General features: G+C 41.9%; 1 long non-coding RNA gene across 2 annotated transcripts in view; it reads left to right on the top strand.

Moving 5' to 3' along the window:
* Positions 1-1,036: 1,036 nt before the first annotated feature.
* LOC123521372 overlaps positions 1,037-10,400 on the top strand; it is a 16,785-nt gene continuing 7,421 nt past the window's right edge. The window contains exons 1-3 of one of the 2 annotated variants that reach the window (XR_006679823.1): positions 1,037-1,464; positions 2,343-2,469; positions 5,995-6,319. This is a non-coding gene — a long non-coding RNA (uncharacterized LOC123521372). Of the gene's footprint in view, positions 1,465-2,342; positions 2,470-5,994; positions 6,320-10,400 lie in introns of those variants that run through there. The other variant, XR_006679822.1, reaches the window with a different exon arrangement.

Here is a 10,400-nt window from a genome sequence, read left to right on the forward strand (position 1 = left end):
TTAACACATACACACATTAACACATACACATACACACATTAACATGTGCGCACACACACATTGACATACACACATACACACAACACTCACATACACACCCATGCATACACACAACGAACACAATGCACACAATACACACATACACAACATTCATACATACACACAGCACACACACACAACACCCTCATATAAAAACAAAAGTACATGCATGCTGTATTGGGATGGCTCCATTTGGTGATGGGGGCTTGTCTCAGTTCCCTGATGCTATAATTAAAGAAATAACACAAGGGCTGTTGTTGTTGTTAGGTGCCATCAGGCCTGTTCCCACTCATAGCGATCCTACTTCCAGCAGAAGGAAATGCCACCCAGGCCGGTGGCATTCTCACCATTGTTCCTATACGTTGGCACAAGGTTACGGTCACTGTGTCAATCCATCCTCCTTTCCAGTGCCCCTCTACTTTACCAAGCTTGATGTCCTTCTCCAGGGACTGGTCTCTCCTGACAACAGATGCAAGGTACATGAGACCAAGTATTGCTGCCCTTGACTCTACGGAGGGATCTGGCTATACTTCTTCCAAGACATATTTGTTGGTTCCTTTGACAATCCATGGTACTTTCAATATTCTTTACCAGCACCAGCATTCAAATGCACCGGTACGGTCGTTGTGGGGTACAATTCAACCCATGACAGAAACCTGAATGTCACTAGCCCAAAGGAAATGTATAGATCTCTGTACGTGGGACAGGAGCCCTGGTGGAACAATGGGCTACCTGTGGGGTTGTTAGTTGCAAGATCAGTAGTTCGAAACCACCGGCTGCTCCCAGGGCGGGGGCGGGCGGGCTGGCTCCCGGAGAAGGTGGCCCAGGGCGGGGGCGGGCGGCTGAGGCCGGATGCTCAGTTCCAGGGACCAGCCAACCGACGGGCTGCCCCGCACCACCGACCAGCAGCCGTCCTCCCTCGGAAAGGGGGGTGAGCTCGAGCGGCTGCGGGCGGCCGGCGGTCTGACAACCCTGCCCCCGAGGGTGGGAAGTTCGTGTTCCACCATGGCTCTGCGGCTGGAGCCTGTGGGGCCTGGCAGGCTCCAGCCTCCGCCGCTCGTCTCGGGATGATTCCTGCCCGCTCCCTTCCCTGAGGTCAGGGCCGAGCGGACGGCGCCGGCGGAGCTCAGTTCAAAGCCAACCACCCAACCATCAGCCTCCCAGCGCTTACACACGTGGGCCAGAAGAGGACAGAAAAGCCCATCTCCAAACGCAGGCAGCCATCAGTTTGAATGACAGTCTCTCAAATGCGAACTTGCTTTCCCTTCACAACTTTTAACTTTCCGATTTCTTTGCCACAGTAGTGTGGGCATATCTGCACACGCCTCTCCAGCTGAGGGAGTCAAGAAAGATGGCCAGCGGTGCGCTGCATTTTAGTGCTTCCAAACAGACTGCACAGAAGGGGCAGGTGGAAGACACTGTACTGTAAGTCAGTATTTTTTTTAACATTTCATATGAGGAGCTCGTACAGTTAGTATTACAATCCATAGTTTTATTAGATCAGGTGTAGTTGTACAATTGTTGCCATCATTTACAAACCATTTTCTTTTTTCTTGAACTCCTTGAATTCAGCTCCCCTTTATCCTCTCCCTCCCCCACCCTGCCACCCCCCTGAACCCTTAATAAATAATATATTTTTGTTGTTGCATTTTTCTTGTCATAACTCACACCATCCAATGAATCTATTCACCTAAAATTCTGATGTTCGTTCCCCTCAAGGGGTAAGTCAGTAGTTCTTAAAACTTCCATATAATTTTGAAAGTAAAAAACAAAACATAAATGACTCCCTATTTTCTAAAATGCCAGGCAAATGTTTTAAAATGTGATTTTTTTTAAAGGAGCAAGATTTCATTCTACCACTTGTTTGGTTTTTTTCTACCACTTGTTTTATGGTTTACTGTGCTAATTTGGGAAATGAAACAGATTTAAGGGCAGTCTCCAACAATTTTGGAGAAACGAACACCCCAATAAAATTCATTACTTCAGACTTTTAGAGGCTTCAAGTGGTGAGTAGAAAATGGAATTAAAGATGATATAAGGTTTTGACAAGAATTTTGAAGTTCCATTCTATTGATAAATCTATGACACGAGAGAAATGAAATCTTTGGAGAAGAGAATGTTGAATGTTGATGGTTAGAGAATGAGAATGATACTTAAACCCTAAGGTAGATTTAATAGAACATACAACCATGTGTCAAATCCCTTTGAAATAGAAGTTCCTGAGGATTATAAGCTTCATCTTTCTTTTCACACGTATTCGACTGCTTAGTCCTCAGATAAAACAGATTGTGTTGGCTATTTAGGACTCAGTGACTGTTAAGGATGTGGCTGTGGATTTTATCACAGAAGAATGGGCATTGCTGGATGTTTCTCAGAAGCAACTTTGTAGAGAGGTGATGGTGGAGACCTTCACAAACCTAGCTATAGTAGGTATGAAAATTTTCATTATTTCAAATTAATTTGTTATTTACCAAATGCACACAGTTGTACCAGTCACTGGGCTAAGGGAATACCTGGTTAAATGAGACAATTACGTTAATGTTCTCTCGGAGCAATTATATACTATGTTTTCATGATCGCAAATCTCTACATATTACAGTCTTCCATTACTCTGTCAGTGAGTCACACTGTCAAAACTTCCATGTTGCTATTCTTAAAGATGCCCACCAAGTATGTCAATTACTAGCAGTATTATCCATGGTGAATAGGTATCAGAAAAAATTCCAAATTGAGCAAGCTAGTACTAGAGACCAGGTGTTCCACTTCTGGAATATAAACCAATGACAAATATATGAATCATAATGTAGTATTATATGTTACAGTGCCAGAAGAAGAGGCCCTGTGGTTAAAAGGTACTCAAATCCTCATCTTTCTCCCACAGAGCAGGGTAGTGGTATCAAACTGCTGATGTTGCAGTTAGCAACACAATGCATACCACCTATGCCACCAGGACTTTAGTGTATTCATTTAAATGTTTGAGAAAAAAATGATAGTTTATTTTGTAAATAATTCAAACCCGCCTATTTGCAGATAACTTGAAAATCAATCTATTATATCAGTTTTAGGGAAATGTTAACTTGACTTTCCTTTATCCATCATGGGCACCATGTTGGTAAGAACTATTTTGTTTTCTCAGAGTAGTGAGAGAAATTCCAGGGGAGAGTGCAGAACTTTCATTCAGGCCTACTGTGTTAAGAAAGCACTGACCAGTTCTTCATGGAAGAAATTGTGTTTTATTAATCAGTAAGAAAAAGTCTCTTTTGACTAAGAAGAAAATTCTGCATAAGTGCCTGTCCTTGTTTGTTTTTCACTTTAGACATGATATTAGCACCTATGTTCATGAAGGGGGAAAATCCCCCTTTCACCTTTAATGTTATATATGCTTTATATGTCCTGCTTTAAAATTTTATATTCTAATTACAAACTATATGTGCTAATGTTCCTGTTAATCTTCTTTTTTTTTTCTGTTAATCTTCAAGGATTAATTTACTTGTCAATTGCTCTGAGCATTGCCAAAACATGGCAATAACATAAATAAACATAGTATTTCTTGTCTCCTTGCTAAAAAAAAAAAAAATTCATTACTTCTTTGCTGGGACCTTTATAGAGCTTTACCCCATAGACAGCAGTCCTGAATAAATCGATTATGTTTCTTCTTAACGAGTAGAGGGGGAAAATGGGAAAGATTAAAACACACACACACACCAATGTTTAAAATCACTTTCCTTACCATTCAGATAGCGCATCTGACCAAATCAGCTTTAGCCTCCGTATAAAAAAAACATTAGGCCCGCACAGCTAAGGAGACATAGAGGTGTGAAGCTTGGGGGTCTTTTCCCTAAATTCTCAAAATCAAACTCAGTGCCATCAGGTCAATACCGACTCATAGTGACCGTACAAAGCAGGGTAGAACTACCCCTGTGAGTTTCTGAGGCTGTGGCTCTTTATGGGAGTAGAAAATTCTCAATCCGTTTTTAAAATTCTATCATCCATGTGACCTTGGAATCTCTCATTTTCATCTGCCCCTTGCAGTACACTCTTTGCTAACCATTCAGCACACTGCAAGTGCTGATAAAAGGAGTTAATGTTTACTGAAACCTTCATATGAACTGTACTAAACCTGATAGGAGCGAGAAGGCAAAGTTCTGTTAACCGCATCCATGTTCAATAAAAAGGGGAGGGAAGAAGGTGGGGAACCAAGAAGGAAGTTTTGGGGGCAACGTGGGGCAGTAGGGAGCCTACAATATTAACCTGATGAAATATAAATTCTCAAAATGTAATCAACCAATCAGTATGTATCACCAATATGAAGATACTTTCAAATTTTTTTCTGCATTTTTGTTATAATTATAGAACTTTTTAAACATACAAATTATCAATTATTTAACAGATTTTCCTATTTGGGTGTGTTTAACAACAAAATTGAAACAAATCTATCTCGTGTTCTCTCACAGTTCTTTTAGAAAGAAAGCCCAGCTACCTGATCAATAACCTGTTTTAATTATACTCTTAAATTAACTTTTACTCGTTTAAATGGATATTTATAACTTTATATCTGAAAATTAATATTCAACAGCAATCGTTCAAAATATTTTCCTCCCTTAACCTTAAAATTTCTAATTGGAAACATCTGTTTAATCATCTTTAATTCTTTTATTATTACATTCACTCTAAGCATATTGAAGTTCAATATCTGAATTTAGTGATTATTTTTTAACTTCCTTAAAAATGCCATTCCCTCTTATTTCCACGTTATTCCTTTGTTCTACAATCACTTCACTTAAAAGAAAATTTCAACTTACACACATACACACCACTGACTATATCAGGACAGGATGCTCTCAGGTGTTTCAAGCCAACTCCCCCCACCCCCCCACCTGCTTAAAGGGCAGCAATAGAACCAGTCTCCTTGGAAACAAACATCACCCAGTGTTTGCAGAACAAACAATGGTACCTTTTCAGCCAGTACCAGGCAGGGAGGGCAAGGGGCAGCCAAGCAATTCAGGGCCATACAGGAGTGTTTAACATATTGCATTCATTCAGGGCCTGAACAAGTAGTCCAGTACTAAAAACGAAGTATTCTCCTAAGTGTGAACCGTTGGCTAAAAACCATAGACAAAATGAGTGAGGTTTATGGTCAAATGCTACTCTTTAGTTAGAAAATAATCTTTTCAATATTTGGGAGAGTCTTTTATGTACCTCCTGAATATAGTAAACTACACTTTTGCCATTGAGGGCTATTTCTTCCAGCAACTCAGAAGCTGCTGCTTAAAATATCAACAAAGAACTTTGAAACTTATCAACTACCAGGACATTAAAAAAAATACCACCAAACAAACATAAACATATAAAATATATAAAATCATTAGATAACTTTTGGACCTCAGATAAAAACTACTAAACGTTCACTTATTGAAGACTTATAAAAGCTAACCATTTTGGTGGTTCAAGATTTTTTTAACCAATATACACAAATATACGTGTTCTTCAGATTCTAAAAAAATTCTATTTTAAATGTTTAATGTTAGTTTTCTCCTTATTTGGGGAATATGCCAAATTGTCCTTCCCACCAATTAAAAGGCTGGTCCCAGCTTAATTATTTGGACAGTAGTTGGCTGTCAGTTAAATACCACAGTAACTGGCACTTTCTATCACCTCCAGCCTAGGGGACAAATGTCTAATTAACATGGACCAACATGCAGCTTAAACTGGAAAAGTGCCTGTCCTTTTCCTTTCTTTTCTTTTTTTCCTCTAAGATTTAGGTCTTTAACATCCTTGAGTTAAAAGTGCACAAAGGGTGTCGAATGCTTTCTGATGGAGGTGTAAAAGTCTAATTTAGTGTCGCTGCAAAATCAGCTCACATTATTAATCTTCCTGACTGGGCATAAGTTAAGTCATGAGGGCTTTTGAAAAGAAACTAAAGCATTTACACTGGTTACCCTTGAAAACGCATAGATCATGCCGGAAAAATACCCACAACGTACACAAGGCCTGGCGCAGCAGCTGCAGCTCCCTGCTGTGAGAGGAAGAGGAGGAGTCAGGCAATGATGAAGTGACGGTTCACCCATCCTTCCCTTCCAGCAGTACAGAGAGGAGAGCTCACACAGAACGAAAAGAGAACTAGCCTGCTCCTCTATTGAACACAGCGCCTACTTTTCCAAGTAACTTTCAAAAGGAGATCAAACAAAAATTACTACCTGGAGAAGTCTGAGCAAATGACTCCCAACAGTTCAGCCAGTTAGGCTGGTTTCCGTCAATCAATAAAACAGTAAGTCACTTAGCATCTGACTTTTTAGTTTTATTTGCCTATAGGAGATATTCCGGATCCAAAAATATATGAGCATATATATTATACTCATCGAAGCCAACTACAACTCTACTGAAGGCATTCATTTAGTGTCACAATCTGAAGGGGAATAAGCCAACAAGTAACTTCAGAGCCAGGCAAGCAAACAACGGCAGGAACTGCAGCAGTCTCTCCAACCGCTCTCCTCCATTCCAGCTCCCAGCTGCCTACAGGCAGCCTGGTCAGAGGGCAGGTCTGTCCCTGGGCGGCCCACCTCAGGTTTTCCCAGACTGCTCATCTCCTGACCGAAAACTCAGCACCAGCTCTGGGGAAGGAACTTCCAGTCTTGAACCACTCCCTTCCTCGCCCCGCCCCTTCCCAGATCCAGCCAAGCCCTGGGACCGAGAGGATGGCCCAGACTGCAGCAGCTTCCTCAGCTTTGGGGAAAACCCTCCAAGGGGCTAGGTGTGGGGAGGCAAAAACAGGAGGGAGGCCAGGTGCCAGGGTGGCTTTATCTTTCCCCTCCAAAATATTTCTATCAAGTTTCTGTTTCACAGACCCCTGTGAACTGGACGGGGTGTGTGAACTGATGCTACCTTTTTAATGAAATTCTGAGCGAAGCGCACACATCTGATTAACATGCTATTACAAGCCGCCTGATAATAAAGCACTCTTGAACACATCAGAGTGGCGAACGCAACTCATCTTAAGCAAAGATATTTATACTTTGTTTACAATACAGCTCAATGGAGCTAGAGACTTATTATTTTGTGTGCCATTACACCTTAAAACCGTCTCTTCTGCTCAGAAAGGTGGGTTCAGAGAAAATTTCACTCCTGAACTCATAAATTTATTTTGTGTTCGTAGCCCTCTCTCAAATAATCTCTCTTACTAGAAGTGTATTTACCATGATCTCTGTGGTGCTTAGTGAATGAGGCCCGGAGGGGAAGGGGAAAACAAACAAAAAACCAGCCTGTTGGAATTTTGTCTAAATCAAACCTCAAATCTTTAATACACAATTTAGAATGGTCATTTCTCTTCTTTTTTCCTTTTAAGATAATTACTAACACCTACCAAATGAAGTCAGAAAAGAAGGTGCTAATGGAGTTCCCCTTTGAATCAAACCTCTATTCAAACTGGAACTAGAAACATGCTTTGGAATGCTAGAGAGTCTATGTTTGAGGGTTCTTGCCCCAGAAACCACTGAAGAGTTAAAACCCCTCAAAAGAGCCTTCACCACAGCTGAGGGCACTGGAGGTGGTGGTTGGCTGTAGGAGGAGGAGGAAGTGGAGGAGGAGGAAGAGGAGGAATGGGTCCCCTTGCAGAGAGCAGAAACAGCCCCATACATACCGTAAGGTGTGTGCTAGTGAGCAGGTGCTCTTTACCCAGGTCTGCTGACTCTAGTCACATGCTGTCCTCTTCATAAAAGTAACTTTCTCCACCTGCTTTTAACAAAGCCAGTTTTTTTATTTGCAGAAAATGCAAACTGCATGGTCTTTTGGGGTTACTGTTTTCCCAAACTCCAGTCTTTGCCCCTCAACTGGTATGTACTTATTGTCCATTCTATTTTGCTAAGAAGTTGTTGAAGTCTTCCTTGAGTAAATGGTTTCAAAGCCCTATAAAAGCCAAAGATCACATTCAACATGCTAAAAACAAACAGACATCACATAAGAACTGCTATCAGCCCTGACTACTAGAAAACACTGCGATATGCTTCCTTCAGATAGTACAGGACATCTCAGAGATGAGGCACCTTTGCCATTTCAGGGGTGGACTGGATAGGCACCAAGTTTGGAACTAATACCAAAGAAGCCTTGTGGTTAAAGTACTTGCCTGCCAACCAAAGGAAGGTCAGTGGTTCGTTCAAACCTACAAGATGCTCCAGGGGAGCGAGATGAGGCAGTCTGCGTTGTCAATACTGACCGCCTCGGAAGCCCTATGGGGCAGTTCTGCTCTGATGAATCAAGGGGTGGCAGTGGGTGAAAACAGTACAAATAACTTTGTGGTAGAACCCCAAATCTGTATTCTCGGTGGGCATCAATTACATAAAATCTAAGCCATGAGCAACCCTATCTAGTTATTTATTTATTCCTTTTTGCTAGTGCGCACATTTTAGTAGAGGAAAATGGGAGCATAAGGGAATGGAGGTACCATTGTTTAGAGTTCTCACTTCACTGATGGGCACCGTAGGCTGATGCTTTGTCGGGAAGGTTTCCATGCTTATCCCTAGATCGACAGTACTCTTCTTTTGTGAAGGAGCCCTGGAGGCAGAGTGGGAAACCCACCAGCTGCTCCAAGGGAGGAAAAGGAGGCGATCTGAAAAACCTATGTAGGGTCATTTTACGTAGAAATCGAAATGATGGCACTGCATTGGGTTTTGACAGATGAAGGAATCATAAGGAGCCCCGCTCGCACAATGGTGAAAGGGCTTGGCTGTGAAAGTTCAACAGTCTGAACCGGCCAGCCACTCTCCTGGAGAAAGATGTGGCAGTCTGTTTCTGTGAAGATTTATAACCTTGAAAATCCCCTGGGAAGGTTCTCCTCTGTCCCATAGGGTTGCCGTGTGTCCAAATCGACACATTACCAAAGATTTGGGTTATTTTGGCTTCATTTTTTTTTTTAAAAAGTAACAATAGTCTCTATCCTCACAAAGTTTTTTCTGTTTGTTTTCACTCTGTGGGGTTGTCATTATGTTACCTCCTAAGAATATTGTGCCCCGTTTCACACAGGGAAAAACTGAGGCACGATGCTTTGTATTTTTTCCTTAGCCAAAATCAGCTTAGTCTCCCGGCTAACACATCCAGTCTTCTCCCTAATAGGTCCTATTATATCAGTTAAAAGAGCTAAGACAGATATGTGATGAGGATATATGTTGAAATGTCTAACATTCAACTCTGTAACAACATTCTTCCCCTTGAATAGGTAAGGAGATCAGGTGAAGTTAAGGGCAGCTTTGGAAACTATTCAGTAAATGAGCAGGTGGGGACAAAGTGCATTTTCATAACTTGTAATAACATGGACTTCAGGCTTTTTTGCCTTCCCTTCTCCACCCATACGGAGCCCAGGTGTCCTTCTTGGGTAAGCATTGGACTGCTAACCGAAAGGTCTGTGGTTCAGACCCAACAGCCTCTGTGAGGAGGAAAGATGAGGCTTTCTGCCAATGGGACAGTTCCACTCTGTCCTAAAGGGTTACTATGCGCTGGAAATGACTCAGTAATTTGTTTCACTTTCTTCATCACCACCATAAACTTATGGAGTAAAAGAATTCCACTTGCAGTCCAGTTGATCTAATAGCTATAGGTCACATATATATCTGTCCTACTGTATCACCAGATCTGCGTGTGAAAGTTGGACAATGAATAAGGGATACTGCAAAAGAATTGATGCATTTGAAGCATGGTGTTGGCTAGGAATACTGCCAGGAAAACAAGTCTATCTTGGAAGAAATACAACTAAAAGGGTTCTGAGAAGCAAGGACAGCAAAACTTAAGTCTCGTGTACTTTGGACATATTATCAGGAGACCAGTGCCTGGAAAAGGATATCATGCTTGGGAAAGTAGAAGAGCAGCAAAAAAAGAAAAGAAGCCTTCCTTGATAAGATGGACTGACACAGTGACCGCCCACCATGATCTCAAGCATAACAGCGATGGTGCACATGGAAGAACACATCAGCCTGTGTGATCACGAGGTGCCTAAGGGATCAGTTATCAGGCGTCAAAGAACAAAAAAATCTTATCATTGTGTGCTCACCTCCATGATACAATCGCTGAAGACAAATGGGTGCATAAGCAAATGTGGTGAAGAAAGCTAATGGTGCCCGGCTATCAAAAGGTACAGCATCTGGGGTCTTAGAGGTTTGAAGGCAAACAAGGGGCCATCTAGCTCAGAAGCAACAAGCCCACATGGAAGAAGCACACCAGCCTGTGCGATCACAAGGTGTTGAAGGGATCAGATCAGGTATAAAGAATGTATCATCAGAACAAAAAAATCTTACCATAGTGAATGATGGGGTGAGCGCAGTGGAGACCCAAAGCCCATTAGTAGGCCACTGGAGATCCCCTTGCAGAGGGGTCTC

The sequence above is a fragment of the Echinops telfairi genome, unplaced genomic scaffold (assembly GCF_000313985.2).
Source record: "Echinops telfairi isolate 266 unplaced genomic scaffold, ASM31398v2 ScPeMD7_13;HRSCAF=56, whole genome shotgun sequence".
Taxonomy (NCBI): domain Eukaryota; kingdom Metazoa; phylum Chordata; class Mammalia; order Afrosoricida; family Tenrecidae; genus Echinops; species Echinops telfairi.